At 39.9% G+C, this 23,415-nt stretch overlaps 1 protein-coding gene and 1 non-coding gene across 3 annotated transcripts in view; one reads left to right on the top strand and one right to left on the bottom strand.

Moving 5' to 3' along the window:
- LOC101169294 (leucine-rich repeat transmembrane neuronal protein 4) overlaps window positions 1-23,415 on the bottom strand; it is a 151,092-nt gene that overhangs the window by 36,333 nt on the left and 91,344 nt on the right. The gene's annotated exons all lie outside the window — the stretch shown is intronic.
- Window positions 16,345-23,344, top strand: LOC110015503. Its single transcript, XR_002873877.1, has 2 exons — window positions 16,345-17,729; window positions 18,556-23,344. It is a non-coding gene; the product is annotated as an uncharacterized LOC110015503 (transcript).

Here is a 23,415-nt window from a genome sequence, read left to right as displayed (position 1 = left end):
CTGCTTTTCATGTACAAATCACCCAGGGGAGTTTGGATAAAAGTTCAGAGTTCAGAAAAGCAGACTGGAAAGATAATTCCATTTAGCAAACTCCATCAGCTGATAGAAAGTCACAAAAATAGCACAAAAAATATGAGTCCTGAATAATCTCTTTTCAATGTTCATTAAAAAAATACGGTGTTTGTATGATAGAATGTTATCTATAAAGTCAGCATATTGTAGCCGTATTATCCAAATTTGGACTGTTCAGAACATAGACTTTTTCCAGCTAGGATGTTCAAATTAGCATATTTATGTTGAAATGTGATTTATTTCGTTCATGGCTACAGTGGTTAGCGCTCTTGCCTCACAGCAAGAAGGCCCCCGGTTCAAGTCCCGGCTGAGGGACCTGAAACAGAACATTCTTCCAACTTCTCCCCATGCATGCGTGGGTTCTTCCTCCCACCGTCCAAAAACATGCTTCATAGGTTAATTGTTTACGCTAAATCAGGGTTCTCATAGGTTTGAACTGTTAGTTTTGTAAATATTATGGACTTTGGCTAATCGGGTTGTTTGTATTTTGAGTGTTGGTCATGGTCATCTTAATTTGTCACAAACATAGAATACATGACTGCACCAAAATGCGGTTACATGAGTTTTTATTATTAATATTAGTGTGCAAATTGTGGCAGCATGCATGTATCTCCACCCCCACGTGCACGTGCAGACTGCCACACTGCTCCCTGTCTGCTTCATCCCTCCTCCTAACCCACAGTGTATTGATGGACAGATACCTTCCACTCATCTTCGTGTCAGGATTTCACCTTTGGAAGTAATATTTGTCATCTCAGCAGATCTGGTATAATTGTTACAGCTTAAAATAATATCTTATCCAAATCAGTGCTTGTATCTCCACCTCTCTTCCTTTTACTCTCTTCCACCCCCCACCCCCCCACACACACACTAAATGTAACAAATAAATAAAAATAATAAAGTAACTAAAAGGGGCTTTAACAAATTTACACTCTGGTTTTTATAAGTTATATCACCTCTTTTTGTGATAGTAAAACCTGTCCAACACAAAAGGCCTTCAGCTCTAATCTGTTTGCTCAGTTGTTGGACAGAACAAGTTAAGAAAAAATAAAAACAACAAAATATTAGTGTGCAAATTGTCTTAATATTTAATGCCCCTGCCGTAGAACGACTTTGTGACGTTCCCCTAACTGAGTGGAGGGCGAATTGTTACAACCCATTCAATGCCAACAACCCCCCCCCCCCTCCCATTAGCAGCTTAATTTTTCTCTCTATCTTCTGTTGTCATGTTTTGCACTTGCCGGCCGGCTGTTTAACGGAGAGGGAACACCCTTAATACCGTAAGTGACGCGAAAACTTTACCTTGCAAAATATTGTTGTCATTTTTTTGTAGTAATACAACAAAAAAACTGCTTTTGGCTGTTTAATGTTTCATAATGTCCACATAAAGAAAACAGTAATAAATAACTTTCTAAAAAGTCATACACGATAGATTTTATATTACGTCCCTTTCTGTTAGAAGCCGTGTCTCCGCTTTTATTATTGTGTTTCTGGACTCTGTAATTTGTTTCTGTTATTAGGGCCCGAGCATGGAGTGCAAGGACCCTATTGTATCTGTAAGAGTTATTATTATTATTATTATTATTAGGGCCCGAGCACGGAGTGCAAGGACCCTATTGTAATTCGAATGTTTATTAGGGCCCGAGCACGGAGTGCAAGGACCCTATTGTAATTCGAATGTTTATTATTATTAGGGCCCGAGCACGGAGTGCAAGGACCCTATTGTAATTCGAATGTTTATTATTAGGGCCCGAGCACGGAGTGCAAGGACCCTATTGTATCTGTAAGAGTTATTAGGGCCCGAGCACGGAGTGCAAGGACCCTATTGTATCTGTAAGGATTATTATTAGGGCCCGAGCACGGAGTGCAAGGACCCTATTGTATCTGTTAGGTTTATTAGGGCCCGAGCACGGAGTGCAAGGACCCTATTGTATCTGTAAGAGTTATTATTATTATTATTATTATTATTAGGGCCCGAGCACGGAGTGCAAGGACCCTATTGTATCTGTAAGAGTTATTATTATTATTAGGGCCCGAGCACGGAGTGCAAGGACCCTATTGTATCTGTTAGGTTTATTATTAGGGCCCGAGCACGGAGTGCAAGGACCCTATTGTATCTGTAAGAGTTATTATTATTATTATTATTATTAGGGCCCGAGCACGGAGTGCAAGGACCCTATTGTATCTGTTAGGTTTATTATTATTATTTTTCTTCCGCCGGAAGAATCGCATTTTTGAGGCCTTTAACATACCCCAAAACTCACCAAATTTGGCACACACATCAGGAGTCGCGAAAAATTTCGTATTTTATGGGAAATTGGCATGGGTGCGCGAAAAAGGCTCCACAGCGCCACCTACACTGACTTTTGTCCCGACGCCCCGCATATGCTTTAATGTACAAGCTTGATTTTTTCAGGGCATGTTCTTCAGATGGAGACCTACAAAAAAGTCTGAAAGGACCCACCTGTCAGTCGCACAGGAAGTCTGCTATATTGAGGTCAATATGTCATTTTTGCTCTATTTTGGACATTTGCAGGCCTCCTTCTAGAACGAACTCCTCCTAGAGATTTGTGAGTAATGACTCCAAACTTTGGTTTTGTAAACTAAACACATGTCCAATGTTAAATTGCGAAGCTTTTAAGTTTTTACGGTTGTTTGTGACCGTGGCGGCGCGTAGAAATTCGACGTTGTTTCGAAAACACGCCATGAAAAGAAAAATGGCCATAACTCAGCCATGCATAATCCAATCTGATCCAAAATTGATATGCATGATTGTAGTCTGACTCTGAACACATCTGCAGTGAAAGAATCCGGAAAAAGTGTAGCGCCACCTGCTGGCAAGATGAAATGACATGTTTTACATGGAGCATCACTGCTCCAAGTAGGATGAACCGACACACCTGAAAATGACATCCACCTGTTGATAAGCCATTGAAGTTTACTCTGACAAAAAACCATAACTTTCAATGCGGGGGTGTGGTCGTGACAGAGCGGCAAAGTTGGGCATCTCGCCATGCACACAAAAGTTGCTCTCACGTGCACATTCCTTGTCCAATCTCACTGAAATTCAATGGATATGATGAAGCTTCTATTCTGAACCCATGGATATGACAATCTTGGAAGAGCTCTATAGCGCCACCTAGTTATTGCATTGGGCACATTCTGCCCTGTATTTTCTCTTTGCTTTGTCCGATGTGCATGAAATTAAAACTGGAGATACTCAGAAGGGTCCTCTCTCATCATGTAAAGTTTCATGGGTGTACACCTGACGGTGCCTGCGTAACAGGAAGTGGTCGATTATGTGCACCCAAATAATAGAAATTTATTATAAATCAGCCGTTTGTCTCAGGAAGCTGAGATTTCAGAATTAGATGCCTTTAATAACCTCCAGCTTTGATATGTAACACTATAGGGTCTACGAGAAACTTCATCACTTGATTTTTTTAATGAAATTTTGGACTGAACAAAGATTTTTAGCATAAATTCTGTTTAGGTTATCAGCACCAAGAATTCAACTTTCATAGGCATTTATGTGCTACTGCTTCCTAAAAAAATTCAGAATGATTGAAGTTACAGGTGAACTTTTAGACAACATTTCATCCAAAAAGGTCCGAAAACGTCTTTTTACGCAAAACTACAAACACCTATTTTTTTTCATAACTTAATCATCATATATCAACACCATTTATTTTTTTAAATGTAGGGATCTGTGTTTGCTGCCTTCCATATTTTTTTCAGAAGTCCAGGTGAAACAGATGATTTTAAAAAAATCCTGATTCATCCCAAAACCTGTGCTTTTTCCGTCTGGACTCCAAACAAGTGCGTTTTAAAATTACTTATGCTTCAAATATCCACACCAAGTTTCACACGCATATAGCTGAACATGTCTAAATGCTTCTTGAATATTCTTTACAGATATAAAATGAACTGGTCAACTGTAGGATGTCATTTCCTCTTACATGCTTCAGTCTTTTCCTCATGCTGCAGCCTGCTCCTCAATCTGCCCTGTTGCTGGAGTCAAATTTCACCCCCCCCCCCCCCCCCCACACACACACACACCAGCTGCCTGTTCATATGCTAACTAACCCAGAAGTGAGGTGACAATAGTTTAGACACAAGAGGGAGGGCAGACTGCTTTTTCATTTGTTTTGTATGTCTTTCATAGATTTTTATGAATAATCATTGCTTTTCTAGTCATGTAAAATGCAATTAACTTAATATTTTATCTTTTTTTTTTTACAAACAAAACATATGAATGTGCTCCAAAACAAAACCCAACTCTCAGTACAGTTCTACAGATGTAACATAAGACTTAGACAGTAAATGTCTCTTTTATCCTTTTTTAATCAATGCTGCAACTTCTTTTCCTTAATATAAATCCAATGAAATTAAACTACAAAACCAAAAAACACAACCTATAGCAAATTTCTCTAAATAAATTATGTGTATATACAATATGTAGCACTTTTAAACAAAATAATAACAAATCCTTCCAATACAAGCACAGAAAAATGGAACACAAAATTTAAAACCCAAATTTGAAATGGCAATTTTAAAAAGATAATTTTTTCAGCCTGCTAAAAGTGCACAATTGTAAAAGCTCTTTTATATAGACAACTGTTTGGTTGCTTAGAGCTCTAAATATAAAAACAATGCCTTTATGGACGTGGCACGGATGGCACGGATGTTCAGCAGGGTAAACCCCAGGAAAGCGGCGGGACCTGATGGAGTTCCCGGAAAGGTTCTGCGGGCCTGCGCCGATCAACTCTCCCAGGTCTTCACAAAAATCTTCAACCTGTCGCTAGCTCAGGCTTTCATCCCTGCTTGCCTGAAGTCATCCACTATCATCCCGATACCCAAAAAGTCCTCATCCACAGCCTTCCTCACGGACTTCCGCCCAGTTGCACTCACTGCTGTCATCACAAAGTGTCTGGAGCGGCTGCTCCTGGGACACATCAAAGACTCCCCCCTCCAATCTTCGTCCCCCACCAGTTTGCTTACAAAGCAAACAGATCAACGGATGATGCCATTTCCATCACCCTCCACACTGCGCTGAGCCACCTGGAACACAGAGACACCTACGCCAGGATGCTCTTTGTGGACTATAGCTCAGCCTTTAACACAATCATTAGTGACATTCTGGTCAACAAACTGTCTGAACTAGGACTCCACCCACTCACCTGCACGTGGATCAAGGACTTCCTGACAAACAGACCACAGACAGTCAAACTTGACCCCCACCTCTCCTCCACCCGGACGCTGAGCACAGGCTCCACACAGGGATGTGTGCTGAGTCCTCTGCTGTACACACTGTACACAGCAGACTGCAGACCAGCCCACACCAGCAACACCGTGGTGAAGTTTGCAGACGACACTACTGTGGTGGGGCTGATCTCTGGGGACGACGAGACGGCCTACAGAGACGAAGTCCTGAAACTCTCAAGGTGGTGTCAGGCTAATAACCTCATCCTGAACACCACCAAGACCAAGGAGATCATCCTGGACTTCAGAAAAAACAGAACAGATCCACCCCCACTCTACATCGATGGAAACTGTGTGGAGAGGGTCCACAGCTTCACCCTCCTGGGCACCACCATCTCTGCTGACCTCACATGGTCTAACAACACCATGACTGTCATCAGGAAGGCCCAGCAACGCCTGCACTTCCTGAGAAAACTTAGGAGGAACGACGTCAGCCAGGAGCTGCTGGTAACGTTCTACCGCTCAACCATTGAGAGCATTCTGTCCTATGGCATCACAGTGTGGTTTTCCCACTGCACTGAAGCAGAACGGCAGAGTCTCCAGAGAGTGGTAAAGACAGGGCAGAGGATCATCGGCTGCCCCCTCCCCTCACTGAAGGACATTTACCAGTCTCGCTGCATCAGCAGAGTGACTAGCATCACCACCAACTCCACCCATTCTGCTTTCCCTCTGTTTGAACTGCTGCCCTCTGGAAGGAGGTACAGGTCCATCAGAACCAGGACAAACAGACTAAGAAACAGCTTTTTTCCACAGGCAATTATCATACGGAATGCACATACGTCCACCAACCACACCTCACTCTAATTTTACTACAATGCGTGCAATATCCTGACTGTCTAACCGGGTCACTGTGCAATAACTTGATATTTATTAAGCTGTGCTCACAGCAACTCATGTAATTCCATTCTATTTTATTCACAAATATTTAATATTTAACAGTTTCTGTCCATATTGTTCATTTTTTGTTAAGAGTTGTAAATACAGTATTTCTTTTTCTATTCTATTTTTATTTTTATTTTATGTAACTCCTTCACTCCAAGGCTGCTGCAATTTCATTGTATCCCCATGTACAATGACAATAAACGATTCTGATTCTGATTATATCACTTAGACACAGATGGAGAACCATATCAACTGGATTGGTAACAGCAACAACCACCGACCAAGCCGGCAAGCCCTGGCAGAAAAGATCCCCACAAGAAACACTGCAGGCTGTTCCATAAAAAATATAGTTTTACCATTTTCTTGCAGATCACAGTTGAAGTGGTTTAGTTTTCCTAAAAAAATTCAGAATGATTGAAGTTACAGGTGAACTTTTAGACAACATTTGATCCAAAAAGGTCCGAAAACGTCTTTTTAGGCAAAACTGCAAACACCTATTTTTTTGCATAACTTATCTTTCAAATATCAGCACAAAAAAATTAAAAACGGTAGGGATCTGTGTTTGCTGCCTTCCATATTTTTTTCAGACTTAAAAGTGTAACAGATGATTTATAAAAAATCCTTTTTCATCCAAAAACCTGTGTTAAATCTGTCTAGACTCCAAACAAACATTTTTTTATGGTAACTTATGTTTCAACAATCGACACCAATTTTCACAGACCTATAGCTGAACATGTCCCATAGCTCCCTGAATATTTTCATAGATATAAAATGAACTGGTCATTCTAACATCTGGCATTCTAACATCTAACATCTTACATGTCAAAGCCTCTCTCAGCCTGGCTCTGCTGAAGGAGTCGTGTTACAACCCCGCCCCCTCCTGCTGGGACCCCTGCTATGTAAATTAGCAAGCAGTGAACAGAGAGATGAGGAGTAAGAATGGCCATTACTCAGGCATGCATAATCCAAAGACAGCCAGTTAAACACTGAAAGACATATTTTTTCGGTATGTCTTTCATACATCTTTAGTATTAAAAACTCTCCAAGATGAATGTGCCTGACTCCACCTGCAGGTGGATCACAGACTTCCTGACGGACAGACAGCAGTATGTGAGGCTGGGGAAGCTCGTCTCAGATACTCGGACCACAAGCACCGGATCCCCCCAGGGCTGTGTCCTTTCACCCCTGTTACTCTCCCTGTACACAAACAGCTGCACAGCTGGTCACCTGTCTGTCAAACTCCTGAAGTTTGCTGACGACACCACACTCATCGGCCTCATCTCTGACGGAGATGAGTCGGCCTACAGGAGTGAAATAGCCAGGCTGGTGTCATAGTGCAGCGCTAACAACCTGGAGCTTAATGCTCTGAAGACAGTGGAGATGACAGTGGACTTCAGGAAGGCCCCAGCCCCCCTCCCCCCTGTCATCCTCTGTGACTCCCCGGTGACCTCTGTGGAGTCCTTCTGCTTCCTGGGAACCATCATCAGCCAGGACCTCAAGTGGGAGCAGAACATCAGCTCCATCACTAAGAAGGTCCAGCAGAGGATGTACTTCCTGAGGCAGCTGAAGAAGTTTCACCTCCCTGAAAAGATGCTGGTAGACTTTTACACCGCCATCATCGAATCCACCCTCACGTCCTCCATCACAGTCTGGTTCGCTGCGGCCACGGCCAGAGACAAGGCCAAGCTGCAACGCGTCATCCACTCAGCAGAGAAGGTGATCGGCTGCCACCTCCCGTCTCTCCAGGAGCTGCACATCTCCAGGACCTGGAGGCGGGCAGCCAGGATTGTAGCCAACCCCTCTCATCCAGGACATAATCTCTTTCGGCCCCTCCCTTCTGGCAAGAGGCTCCGGTCCATCAGGACCAGGACCTCGCGCCACAAGAACAGCTTCTTTCCCCACTGCAGCCAGCCTGCTGAACAGAACCCCAACTCCCCCAGGTGACCCCCCCTCCCCCCCCGCCCACCAAAGGACTGTCGGTGCCACTTACAGGCCCCACCATCCCAGCCCATCTGTGCTCCCACTTTAATTCACCTTACTCTACTGTATATAGTGTGTTGTTGTTGTTAACTTAATTTTTAACTTATTCTTAATTGCACTATACACCAAGTCAAATTCCTCGTTTTGTAAAGTGCGCTCTACTGAACCTGGCAATAAAACTTTTTCTGATTTCTGATTCTGATTCTATTAATAATTGTTTTTTATTCATTCAAAATGCAATTAAATCAATATTTTATCTTTTTTCTTTTCCTTTTTCTTTTTTTTTATCTCTTATATCCTTTTTTATAATCAATGTTTGAACTTCTTTTCCTTTCTATTGTCATGGTTTCAGTTTGTTGTCTTTTTTTCGCTTTAGTTCTTGTTCTGTCTTGTTTGGTTCTGTTTCCTGTTTTATTTTGAAAGGTTTCCTGTCTTGTCATGTTTCTTGAGTTTTACTTCCTTTGGTCCCCATCTGCCCTAATCGTGTTCACCTGTGTCTTGTCTGCCCTGTCTGTATATAAGTCTTGTCTCTGCCTTCCTCCTGTGCTGGTCCATTAACTTCTGCTCATGTTGATCACGTCTTCTTGTCTGGCGTCCATGTCCCTTGCCATGCCACAGTAAGTTTTTGTTTTTAGTTTTGTCATCCTGCTCTGCAGCGCTTTTTGTTAGTTAAATAAACCCACTTGCCCTGAACCCGTTTGCCTCCCGTCTCTGCGCCTGGGTCCTACCTGCTCTCGAGCCTCCCCCCCACACGACATCTATACATCCAATGAAATTAAACTACAAATCAACAAACACAACTGATAACAAATGTCTCTAAAAAATGATGTGTATATTTGCAGAACCTTAAAAACACCAAACAAATAACAAATGCTTCCCAATTAAAGCACAAAAAATGGAACACAAAATGTAAAACCCAAGTTAGAAATTGCAATTTGAAAAAGATACTTTTTTCAGCAGCTTTTCAAAATCAATCACCAATTCTACTCTTCTGTGGATGAAACAAAGAACTCCAGAACAATGAAGCCATTTCTCTAAGTCTCTCTCACCTTCAGTTTTAAACAAGGTCTGTGAAAATCCACCATACATTGGTCACATGAACTCAGAGACCTGCTAAAAGTGCACAATTGTAAAAGCTCTTTTATATAGACAACTGTTTGTTTGCTTAGAGCTCTAAATATAAAAAAAAATGCTTTTCTATCACCTAGACACAGATGGAGAACCATATCAACTGGATTAATAACAGGGTGGCATGTTTAGACAACATGAAGCTGTCCATCACATTTTTGACCTAAACATGTAAACACATCCTTGGCTCTGCGGTTAGGAAATGGTATTTGGGAATCTCTTTATACCAGGAGCCAGCCTGGCCATTGGAACATCGCCACAGTGCCCATCCAGACTGGGACAGCAACGGGGTCCACTTCAGAGCCGTGAGCTGCTGTGTTTAACTCCAGCTGTCCCAGCAAGGGAGACAACTGCAGCAACATCCACTGACCAAGCTGACAAGCCCTGGCAGAAAAGATCCCCACAAGAAAAACACTGGCTCAGGCAGGCTGGTCAAAAAAAAATAGTTTTGCCATTGTCTTGCAGCTCGCAGATCAAGTGGTTTAGTTTTCCAGTAATGTCAGTCAAGAATGCAAGTTCAGATTCACAATGTTCATATTCACCATATTCAACAGACATCTCCTCCAATAGCACCTTAAAAATCCTGTGCTGTTTTGCTTTGCAGCTGAGGTTGTTTACGATTTTCAGAATAAGAGTCATTATATGTCCAGAGCCAATCACTTCTGCACATAAGGCCTGCTGGTGAATGACGCAGCAGTAATGCAGACATTTTGGAAAGTCTGGGTCAGCTTTACAGTGAGTGATGAAACCTGTTTGTCTATTGATCATAGCAGGAGTCCCATCTGCAGTCACTGCTACCAGCTTTTCTAATTGTACCTTTTTCTGCACAAAAACTCCTTCACCGTGTTATACATTTCAACTCCTCTTGTAGTTGTCTGTTAGGGCAGATGTGTCAGGAGTTCTTCTCTTGTGGAAACCAAAAGCTATGCTGTACTGTTGCCGTCCACAGACTCATCACACTGGACGTTAACCACCTGCACTTTGCAAGATCCCGGTCCAGCTAATTGGCCAAGTTATCAGACATAGCTGACACTCATCTAGACATTGTAGTGGAAATTGAATGAGTTCTATTGTTCTCATCCTTAGGGACAGTGATAGCAATTATCATCATTGCTTGAATTTTTTTCATGCTATATGCAAAAGTCTTTGTCCCTTAAGGCAACAGATTACAGCCCCCCCCCCCCCCCCCCCCCCCCAGGCTGCTGTCGTATTAACAATAGCTTGGAGCTCCAGAATGGACAAGAAAAAACGACGAGAATGGCTCGAGCAGGGCGTTGCTCACGGGGCGGTCGCTCGTGCCATGCGGTCGCACGTGCTCGGGCCCGCTAAATGCTACTTGTAGCTTTAATTATTATTATTCTTTTTCTTCCGACGGAAGAATCGCCTTTTTGAGGCCTTTAACATACCCCAAAACTCACCAAATTTGGCACACACCTCAGGAGTCGCGAAAAATTTCGTATTTTACAGGAGATTGGCATGGGCGCACAAAAATGGCTCGACAGCGCCACCTACAGTGACATTTGTCCCGAGCCCCCGCATATGCTTTAACATACAAGCTTGATTTTTTCAGGACATGTTCATCAGATGGAAACCTACAAAAAAGTCTCTTGGTACCAAGCTGTCAGTCGCACAGGAAGTCTGCTATATTGGTGTCAATATGTCATTTTTGCTCTATTTTGGACATTTGTAGGCCTCCTTCTAGAACGAACTCCTCCTAGAGATTTGTGAATAATTACTCCAAACTTTGGTTTTGTAAACTAGACACATGTCCGATGTTAAATTGCAAGCTTTTAAGTTTTTACGGATGTTTGTGACCGTGGCGGCGCGTCGAATTTCAAGGTCATTTCGAAAACACGCCATGAAAAGACAAATGGCCATTACTCAGCCATGCATAATCCAATCTGATCCAAAATTGATATGCATGATTGTAGTCTGACTCTGAACACATCTGCAGTGAAAGAATCTGGAAAAAGTGTAGCGCCACCTGCTGGCAAAAGGAAATGACATGTTTGACTTGGAGCATCACTGCTCCAAGTAGGATGAGCCGACACACTTGAAAATGACGTCCACCTGTTGAAAAGCCATTGAAGTTTACTCTCATAAAAAACCATAACTTTCAACGCAGGGGTGTGGTCGTGACAGAGCGGCGAAGTTGGGCGTCTCGCCGTGCACAGAAGAGTTGCTCTCACGTGCACATTCCTTGTCCAATCTCACTGAAATTCGATGGAGGTGATGAGGCTTCCATTCTGAACCAATGGATATGACAATCTTGGACGAGCTCTATAGCGCCACCTAGTTATTGAAAAACACAGTTTTTGTCGCATTCTGACCTATCTTTTCTCTGTGCTTTTTCCGATGTTCATAAAATTACAACAGGAGATACTCACAAGGGTTTTCTCTCATCGTTTAAAGTTTCATGGGTGTACACCTGATGGTGCCTGCGCAAGCCACCGCCAAACAGGAAGTGGTTGATTGCGTTGCAGTCAGATAATTAAAAATTCATAAAAAATCAGCCGTTTGTATCACGAGGCTGAGATTTCAGAATGAGATGCCTCTTACATATCTCCAACTTATATAGACAGCACTTGCATAAGTGCACAAAAACGGCTCGATAGCGCCACCTACAATGTTTGTTTTCGCGAGCCCCGCCATGTTCTTTAACATACAAGCTTGATATTTACAGGACATGTTCATCAGATGAAACCTACAAAAAAGTCTCTTGGGACCAAGCTGTCAGTTGCACAGGAAGTCTGCTATATTGGTGTCAATATGTCATTTTTGGTGTATTTTGGTCATTCGCAGGCCTCCTTCTAGAACGAACTCCTCCTAGAGATTTGTGAATAATTACTCCAAACTTTGGTTTTGTAAACTAAACACATGTCCGATGTTAAATTGCGAAGCTTTTAAGTTTTTACGGTTGTTTGTAACCGTGGCGCGCGTCGAAAATGGAGGTCATTTCGAAAACACGCCATGAAAAGAAAAATGGCCATTACTCAGCCATGCATAATCCAATCTGATCCAAAGTTTATGTGCATGATTGTAGTCTGACTCTGAACACATCAGAGGTGGAAGAATCCGGAAAAGGTGTAGCGCCACCTGTTGGCAACAGGAAATGACATGTTTTACTTGGAGCATCACTGCTCCAAGTAGGATGAGCAAACACACCTCAAAATGACGTCCACCTGTTGAAAAACCATTGAAGTTTACTCTGATAAAAAACCATAACTTTCAAAGCGGGGGTGTGGTCGTGACAGAGCGGCAAAGTTGGGCGTCTCGCCATGCCCAAATGTTGCTCTCACGTGCACATTCCTTGTCCGATCTCACTGAAAATCAATGGATATGATGAAGCTTCCATTCTTAACCCATGGATATGACAACTTTGGACGAGCTCTATAGCGCCACCTAGTTATTGCATGGGGCACATTCTGCCCTGTATTTTCTCTGTGCTTTGTCCGATGTTCACAAAATTACAACAGGAGATCCTCACAAGGGTATTCTCTCATCGTTTAAAGTTTCATGGGTGTACACCTGACAGTGCCTGCGCAAGCCACCACCAAACAGGAAGTGGTTGATTGCGTTGTAGTCAGATAATTAAAAATTCATAAAAAATCAGCCGTTTGTATGACGAGGCTGAGATTTCAGAATGAGATGCCTCTTACATATCTCCAACTTAGATATACAGCACTCGCATGGGTGCACAAAAACGGCTCAATAGCGCCACCTACAATGTTTGTTTTCGCGAGCCCCACCATGTTCTTTAACATACAAGCTTGATATTTACAGGACATGTTCATCAGATGAAAACCTACAAAAAAGTCTCTTGGTACCAAGCTGTCAGTTGCACAGGAAGTCTGCTATATTGGTGTCAATATGTCATTTTTGCTCTATTTTGGTCATTTGGAGGCCTTGTTCTAGAACGAACTCCTCCTAGAGATTTGTGAATAATGACTCCAAACTTTGGTTTTGTAAACTAGACCCATGTTCGATGTTAAATTGCGAAGCTTTTAAGTTTTTACGGTTGTTTGTGACCGTGGCGGCACGTCAAAATTGGAGGTCGTTTCGAAACACGCATGAAAAAAAATCCATTACTCAGCCATGCATAATCCAATTTGATCCAAAATTGGTTTGCATGATTGTAGTCTGACTTTGAACACATCTGCAGTGGAAGAATCTGGAAAAGGTGTAGCGCCACCTACTTGGAGCATCACCTCTCCAAGTAGGATGAGCAGACACACCTAAAAATGAGTCCACCTGTTGAAAAGCCATTGAAGTTTACTCTGATAAAAAACCTTTCAGCTGTTTGTCTCAGGAAGCTGAGATTTCAGAGTTAGATGCATCTAACAAAGCTCCACGTTTGATAAGCAGCACTATAGGGTCTACGAGAAACATTTAACCACCTTAATCACCCTATTCTGTTGGCAAAGCAGTAGAGACGTGGAAGACTCTGTAAAATGGAACATTAATGTATTTCATTGAGGAAATTAAATCTCATTTTTTGAATGTTTCTATTTATTTTTGATGTCTTACATTTTAGTTTATGAAGTATTTTTAAATGCTGAAAAATCTTGTGTTTTTTTTTTACTGGGTGAAAAATGAAAGTATTTAATAAATGAAAGTATTTTTGTTTTCAAACAAGTGATATGGTTTGACTCTGAATAAAAAATACTAAACTTTGAACTCACAAGTGTTTCATGTAGTTAGACTATACAACTCAATGTTGAAAAAGAATGTTAAACTCTTACCCAGCAGATTGTGTAACCTTAAGAACAATTAGTGACAAATGCTTTAACTAAAAAAGTTAAACTAAAAAAAAAAAAACTTTAAGTTTGACTCACAGGTTGTTCATGTCTGGCCAGGCCATCCAGAGGAAATCTTCTGAGACGTCAACTTCTCCTCCTTGCTGTCCTGTGATGCTGCATATCTGCTCGTTTTCGGTTTGATCTCACAAGAAATGGTTGAATTATTGCCAACAGGAACAGGGTCAGATTCATATTCAAAGCTATTTTCAGTAAGACGGAAGAGAAAACTACTGAAAAAAAGCCTCCTCGCAAGACCCTGTAAATCGTTCAGCGGCAAAAAAAATAAATATTGCCATAGACTAATGACTTGAGGGTTTATTTCTGAACAAATACATTAAATCGCCACCAAAGTGTTTGTAATTTTATTATTTAGAAAATCGGCCACGTTTTCCATGGTCAAAACATAGCAGATTCATAAATAGTCTTTGTAAAATGTTCATATGTATTATGTTTGTACTTTGACAAATAGGTGTCATTCTCCGTGTTAAATAGTAGTAGTTCCCCTCCAGACCAGGTGGTGGCGGTAATGCGCCACTTTGGTTTCGTGTCAAGCGCTTTATGTAAACACCTGAGATAGAAAAGTAGAAAGCACGGGGTGTCCAAATTGTTATGAAATTCAGGGAACTGCATGATGCCGATCTTTGAAGGCTTTCCAGGAGTTACAGGAGAGAACAGGAATTCTGACAAAGTCTGAGTCTTCTGAGGATCACTTGATGATCAACTATTTTGCAGGAGACTGACTCTATTCAGAATGAACTGACGTTAAGTTGAAACAGCCTGTATCTTGGAACACCTTTGTTGGCAACACCACCCAAAGTTATGGTTTTTAAGTTAAAAAATATTTTGGAACTCTACCCTTCACATCATACAAAGCACATCTCAACAGTACTGTAAAATTATTGCTTATTGGAAACAAACTCTCCAAGGGATTAAAAAGAGAGTTCTTTTGAAACTTCCCCCACCAGCAAAGCATCATGGGAAGTATGACGTCACGACCCCGGAATAGCACACGTTTCTTGTGAGAATTATCTAACAGAATCACCCACAAAACACACAGACATAACACAAAGAAGACAGCACACCACCACTTTGGGATTGGAATGTAATTTTATTAGATTTCAACCCTTGGGAGTCAAACTAAAAACGGAGCTGTCTGATTGGTCCATGGGAGAGCTCATGCAAATGAGAACAAACTCAATAGCTAGAATGTTCAACAACGGATTAATGATCAATACAATAATTACTATAAAATGTTCTACACATACATAAGGAACTAAACTAAGTAGAACTTCTATTATTTCATGAAAAAAATACATGTAATCAACCTACTTCATCAAATACGAACGAGAAAAGGGAAACCTTGAGTCAAGCAGCTGGTCAAGCCAATCACCCCAGGGATTTTCATCTCAAACTTCCCTCTACTCGACCCCTGCTGGACGACTGGAGAACCACACCCACGGAGAATTTCACTCAAGGTTGCCGAACTAGAGCAAAAACAGCTCTTTTAAGAGCTTTCCTCATTTCTACTACACTTCGATCTTCGACGCTCCTGACCAGCAAGGAAGACCACCGGACCCCCAGTGAGAAGGAGGAGGTCTTCAACTTTACTCGAGGTTAGTCACGACCATTATGAATTTTCCCGCGACTTTATAAAGGACCGTTACTGTAAATCAACGACCTTTTTCACACTAAGACAACACTACTCACCCTCTGATAAACAATTTTTTTGAATAAAAACCGTAAAAGTTTAAAATCGATAGGACGAACGTAAATGATTTGAACTTTTCCTTCGTTGAACCGGAAGTGGTCATGGCAATTTGATTCGAACGTAATTTTTAAAATACTTTTTAAAGCAAACCAACCGACGAATTTTCTTTTTAACGGACACAAATGTACAAAATGACACGTAGAATCGATACTGATCGACAAACAACAATTTTCTATCCGTTTCAGAGATCGGTTTTTTGTAGTCATTCCGCCATCTTTATAGTTCTTGGAATTCGAACGTAGTTTTTACAGTTTTTAAACCACATTAAGTAGTGAAACTTCTTTCTAATTGATCAAATACATAGCAGTTCACATATAATACTTTTTAAACACCGCGGTCGACATCTGTGGAAGTGCGGTCTCGCTAGCCGTCACTGACTTTTTGCATGCGCGTTTAAACTTGCATCATAGTTTACATCATGAAGCAACACTTCCAACAATATGTTAAATGTTTGGCGTCACTTTGTACCAAATTTATTTGGTGGTTATACGTAATACTATGAATGAAAAGGCATAACTAACAATAATCCATTGAAATGTTTGTGTAATCTTTTAATAAATTGGCATTTTGGGTGGTTTCCATGTTATATGCTGACTGAATGAGACAGCCTCAGTGAGACTATAATGGCAATATCTCTAATTTTATACAGTAAATCTTCTTCAAACTTGCTGTTATATTAGTGAACATCATTAACAACAATAATCCACTGAAAGTTTTGTGTAATCTTGGACAGAAGCCACTTTAGAATGAATTGACATGACTGGATCAGATGTGTCATTTTACGTGGAGAATCTTTATTTCTGTTTCATTCCATGCCGTGCTCAACAACACACAAAACACTTGTTAGTGTTCAAACTCACCTTTAGAATCTGTCTGATTGCATAATTTCAAACAAACACATTCTTCTTGGTAGTTGATTATAGAATGGTCAGACATGCAATAAAGGAATAAATCTGTACATCAAAAGACAATCTAGAGCTGCAATATCTCTCATTGATTTCTGAGCACAGTACATGTTATTTGATGAGTAACTGACATGGGTGATATTAGCGCTTTATACCGTCTTTTCAGCTCGCTGGCGGTGTGCACCGTAAACTATGATGTAAACTATGATGTAAACCCGCATGCAAAAAGTCAGTGACGGCTAGCGAGACCGCACTTCCACAGATGTCGGCTCACCTGACCGCGGTTTATAAACGCCTGCCGACCCGTGGGTATTTCCACTGAAGATCAGTTCCAACGTATTTAGTACTTTTTAGGTTTTATGTTCAATTTTCAGTGTTTAATAATCTAATATAGGACACATGTTAAATTTGTGTATAAATTTCTTCAAATAATCTATAAGTGTGTGGCAGCCAGTATGAATATATTTGCAGGAACACAGATTTTAAAATGGCTGCTTGGCCTCCTGTTCGCTTTAGGATTGATGTTAAAGTTTTTATTAGTTTATAAATGTTTGTATGGTCTTGGGCCTTCATATTTATCTGATATTTTAAAGTATGATCCCCTCTGGACCCTGAGGTCCTCTGATACAGGCCTTTTGGTTATCCCAAAAGTTAAAACACACTGAAAGGCCTCATTCAGTTTTAATGGACCTCCTCTATGGATTAGCCTCCCAGAGAGCATTTACCATTTTATGTCTATTAAAGTTTATGTATTTGTTTTAAATAAATGTTAATTTTTTTTATTCCTTTTACATTTTATTTGTAACTCCAGAGTTTTGCTCTGAGGGATCTTCCACACCAGTGGCTGACCATTTCTGGACAACAGAGAGGAGCTGTTTGCTGGTTTTTCCAGAGAGCCTTTTGTTTTGTAAGCCAGTTAAGAGTTTGGTAAAGGTAAGTTAAATTTGCAGTGTTTAATAATCTATAGCAGTGCTCCCCAACCTAGTTAGCGCCACGGCCCGGTATGACGTAATTCAAGGTTTTCACGGATAAGGTTTCTTTTTTCAATAAACTTTATTGCACATTTTTTAAGTTAATGGATCGGTCTTTGAGATGTTGGTGGAGGATTACTGTAGCAACGCCACGCAGAAGGAGTAACAGATACGTGACAACACACATCCCGAGCTTTAATTTTGACACCCATGAATGGAACATTGCATGGGTCTCATCATCCTCCCCCCTTCTCATACTCATGGTGCAAAAAAGTACTGTCTGTTAAGTGTAGCTTTCTTTTCTGGAAGTGGAAGGCTCCTCCTGTCTCCTGGCTGGGCCTTTTCCCCTAGGCTCATTTTGCTAGCTTCTGGGTTTTATTTTAGCAGTAACTTATCACGTGGCCGAGAGGAGCACCTTGGTCTGCGTTACTGTTGACAGACGGGTGTGACAGTCACACAGAATCGGGCAACTTTTCTAAATAAAACATCTTTCAGATTCAGATATAAAAAAAACGGAAGTAAGTTATTATTTCTGTGCGGCCCGGTACCAAATGACCCACAGACCGGTACCGGTCCGCGGCCCGGGGGTTGGGGAACACTGTATTTTAGGACACATTTATTATTATTTTTACATTTATTTGTGTAGAACTATTTTCCAATAGTCTGAAAATATTGTTTGTTTTTGATTATTGGTCTGTGTGGTATAAATGTATTGCTTTAGGTATACATAATAGAAATGATAATCTTATTTTACTGGTGGTTTCATTTTTATATATTTTTTTTTATAGATGCCACGAAAGAAGGGATTTAATATGCGTCGCACCAAAGTGTGTAAGGTTCAAGAAGAAGGTAAAACTTCTGGTTGTGTGTGTCAGGAGCAAATACAGAAGCCTTTGATTTCTGGAATGAAAGTAAGATTAACACATTCAAGTGATAGTACAACATCTCTTACATGTTGTGTTGTGGCTGCAATCAACCATGTTGTTGCTCCAGTGTGTACATGGAGGGACGCTGATGTTGACAATATTAGAAATGAAGGTGTGCAGTTGGTTTGTTCATTTAATGGAAGTGATGGATGTGTGAACAATTCCGAAAAGTTATTCAAGGTTTCTGAAAAGCTCAGTGTGTTTGGAAGAATTTGGGATGTTGCTATCAATGAGCCTGTGTATTCTGGTGATTCAAAGAGTGAAGATTTTTCACTGGTATGAAATGATGCAGGAGCGACTGATGGAGGAAGATCTGTGTTTGTTGGATTTGCAGGGTTTCGTTTGTGCTGTCATTCATCACAAAGAGTATTTTGTTGTGGTCGATTGTGGTGCACGAGATTCATCTGGAATGTTTTCTAATATTGGAACATCTGTGGCTGTTTTCAACAGTTGCTTTAATGACTTGATGTTGCACATTTGGAACTTGAAAAAGTCTTTGAATGCAGAATGGTTTGGCATCAGTTCAATGTTTGTGAAAGAAGCTTCTTGGGATGGGTGTAATAATACATTTGGTTTGGGAGCAGAGGATGCACGTGTGAATCAGTCAGTTTTGGGCAAAAGACAGACTGGTTTTATAAAAGAACATGTTCAGGAGTTAAATGACAAAGTTGTGGTTGGCGAACAATGTAAAGTGTTAATGGAACGCAAAAATTCATTGAAAATTGGAAAAAAATGCATTAATTTAAAAAAAAAATCATCTTCAGTGATTTTAAATGAAAACAATTGTAACAGATTTGACACAGAACGTTGTGTAAGGGGATCTTTTCATCAAGGAGATCGGCAGCTTCAAAACAGAGGTGTGCAGTGCATGGCAATAGCCCTGGTGAGTATGGCTAAACACACGGATCGTAGTGTTTTTGAGTGGGAGGCAACAGACTTGGACCATGTTGTGTTTCTTGGTGATCAGCTTTACTCCTCGGTGTGTGAAAACAAAATCATCCCTGGAAATTTGAAGTTTTTGTCAGTACCTGATTTGCCCATGGATTCTGAAATTGATGGTAAATTATTTAAGTTTGAGTATGGTGAATACGTTTCTGGGATTGTTAATGTGAGTAATGGTAAATTTGTTGACAGTGGTGAAGTGATAACTCTTAAAAAGGGACTGGAGCACATGCTTGTCAAGTATAAAACATGTTTTTTGACCATAGGCAGTAGTACTTGTGCTGTTATTTCAGAAAACGGCCATTATGCTGTGGTGGATTCACATGCACGCAGTGGTACTGGAATGGCAGATGTAAATGGAAGAAGTATTATCATGTACCTTCCTAGTCTTAATGATTTATACAATTATATTTGTTGCTTGAGTATTTCACTTGCAGGGAAAGAAATGGCTTTTGAAATTGCATCCGTTGCTGTTACTGACAATGATCATAGTGAGAAAAATAAACAAAGTGTGCTTGAGAAGGATTGTAAAACTGGATTAAATACTGGGTCACAGTTTGGTTTCGGGTGCAGTTTAGATGTTCAAACTAGTCCCTTACCGTTGCATGAAAGTAACAGAAAGCGTAAGCTTTCTACTGTGCAACGTGAATCAAAGAAGACAAAATGGTATGATGCTAATGAAGCTAGTTTGGATGTTGAGTTTCTTGGTGATGTTTCATCAAAGAAACTTGAGTTTTACCCTGTTGATTTTGATGTTACACAAGCATTGTGTAAACAACTGAATGTGCATTGTGAAAACACTGCTTGTTCTAACCCTCTAGAGGTTGATATGTTGGGAATTCCATGTCAAACTGATCATATAGTAGCCGATGGCAATTGTTTTTTTAGGGCTGTGTCCAAAGTTATTAGTGGTACAGAGAAAAATCACATAAAGTTAAGACGTGCAGTTGTCACACATTTACAAAAGAATGTTGGAAATTATAGTTCTCTTTTGAGATCTGAAAATATGTCTGTGGATGAATATCTCAATGTTTCTAGAATGAGATTTTCTGGTAGTTGGGCTACAGAGGTTGAAATTCAAGCTACAGCTGACTACTTGGGTGTGAGTGTGTATACATTTCACAATGAACGTTGGTTGAAATATGCCTGTCAACGTAAGGCCATATCTAAACAAGGCATATATTTGCAAAATATAAATGAGTGTCATTATGAAGTTGTAACTTGCGTTGAAATTTTTCAGCAGCAGCGTTGTTTTGGGTTGTGTAAATCTATGGAAAAAAATAATTTGGGTCATAATATGAGGCAACGCAAAAGAGACTCAGAAATGCTGTCAGAAGGAGATTGCAAGAGTGTTAAACATGGCAGGTCTGAAGTTGGTGATTGTAATGAAGTTTTGTTTAGTGCATTGGTTAACAATGATCACCAAAACAGTGAAATCTATCAAAGTAACAATTTAGTTGAAAATGCTTTCAGTTTTTATCCATTGTCGTTTGAGAGTGCAGTTTTGTTGTCAAAACATATTGATTTAGATTTTGTGAAGCAGTATGAAGACATTCCAACTAATAATGTAACGCTTGGTTCTATTTGTAAGACAGAGGTCACATTAAATGATGGCAATAGTTTTTTTCGTGCTATTTCTCGAGTCATTAGTGGATCTGAAAATTGTCATAGAAGAGTTCGACTGGCTGTTGTTAAGTTTATGCTAAAGAACAGTGACATTCATATGAAGTTGCTGGAGAAAGGCTATGGAACAGTGTCTGAGTACATTCAGAAGTCACGTATGAAATATGTTGGCAGTTTTGTATCTGAGATTGACATTCAAGCTACTTCAAATGTTTTGGGAGTAGAAATTTTTGTACACAATGGTAGCATATGGAGAAAGTATAAGCCTGTAAATAGAATATTTGGAAATCAAGGAATTTATTTGCGAGAATGTGATAAGAAATATTATGAGGTTGTTGTCTGTGTTCATTGTAGTGGTGAAGCTGGATGTGCCAATTGGTGTAAAAGCAATAGTATTTGTTCTGACACACCACTGCTAAGATGCCGTTCTTTTCAACCACATAATGTTAGTTGTGATTCAGTTGGTGAATCTTCTTTTTCTAAGTATCTAAAAAAAAAGAGATCCTTTTACCACAAAATGCATTATCAAATAATTGAACAGCATAAACAAAAGAAAAAAGATATGAGTAAAAGGAAATATGAATCTGATTCTTTGCATAGATCCAGAGCATTGGAATTGAGTAAAAATAAGTATAAGAAAAATGCTATCTATAGAACGTGTGTTAAAGAACGTAGTGCTGCAAAATACAGAACTGATCCTTTACACAGAGATAAAAAAAAAAATGGAAGTAAAAACAAGTATAAATTGGATTTGTTACACAAATGTAATGTTAAGGAAATGAGTAAAAGAAAATATCAGAGTAATGTTACTCACAGAGAAAATGTTAAAGCCCTGAGTTCCAGAAAATATCACAGTAATGTTACTCATAGAGAAAATGTTAAAGCACTGAGTTCTAGAAAATATCACAGTAATGTTACTCATAGAGAAAATGTTAAAGCACTGAGTTCTAGAAAATATCACAGTAATGTTACTCATAGAGAAAATGTTAAAGCACTGAGTTCTAGAAAATATCACAGTAATGTTACTCATAGAGAAAATGTTAAAGCACTGAGTTCTAGAAAATATCACAGTAATGTTACTCATAGAGAAAATGTTAAAGCACTGAGTTCTAGAAAATATCACAGTAATGTTACTCATAGAGAAAATGTTAAAGCACTGAGTTCTAGAAAATATCACAGTAATGTTACTCATAGAGAAAATGTTAAAGCACTGAGTTCTAGAAAATATCATCAAGATCCTCACTTTAGGAAAAGTGTGTTGGATGGGAATAAATTGAAGCGACAATTGAATAAAGAACGGTTAGAAGAGTTTGATGTTGTGATGAAACAATTTTTGGATAAAGTTAAGGATGGACCCGGGTTTGTTTGTTGTGTATGTCATAGGTTGTTATTTGAACATCAAGTATTACATTGTAGAAAAGAGTCCTACAGTAATGCAGGACTTGAACTTATTGCTGATCAATGTATCACTTCTGATTATTTGCATACCTGTAATGCTAACTGCTCAAAAAATTGTGAATGGATGAAAACACCAAGAAGCAAGTTGTGGATTTGTTACACGTGTCATGCTAAAATAAAAAAAGGTCAAGTACCAGCTGAAAGTGTTAAAAATAACTTAGAACTTGAACCTATACCAGCAGAATTGGCATGTTTAAATCAATTAGAACAACATCTAATAGCGTTACATATTCCATTTATGAAACTGTTAGCATTGCCCAAAGGTGGGCAGAATGGTGTGCATGGACCTATTACTTGTGTTCCTGCAAATACTGAACAAACCAGTTTTTTGTTACCACGCATGTCTATTGAGGGTTCTCTTGTGCCTGTGAAATTAAAACGGAAGCTTACTTATAAAGGACATTATGAATATCAGTATGTTGATACGGAACGTGTTAAGCAGGCTTTACAGTTTTTACAAAGCCATAATTCTTATTATAACAACGTGAAATTTAATAATGATTGGATTAATGGTTTTTGTAAAGAAAAATCTGATGTGTAGAAAAAAATGTTGAATGCACTGCAGATGTTGACGTTTCAAATGTTTTAGGAGATGAACTTCTGCATGATAGACAGCAGCATTGCATGTTCCAGGACACTTGTCTAATGCCAGTAGACATTGGTCAAGAGGCTTTGGATCAATATTTTGATCACATTTTG

The sequence above is a fragment of the Oryzias latipes genome, chromosome 9 (assembly GCF_002234675.1).
Source record: "Oryzias latipes chromosome 9, ASM223467v1".
In the NCBI taxonomy this organism is placed as follows: domain Eukaryota; kingdom Metazoa; phylum Chordata; class Actinopteri; order Beloniformes; family Adrianichthyidae; genus Oryzias; species Oryzias latipes.
This window is presented reverse-complemented; position numbering and strand designations above follow the sequence as displayed.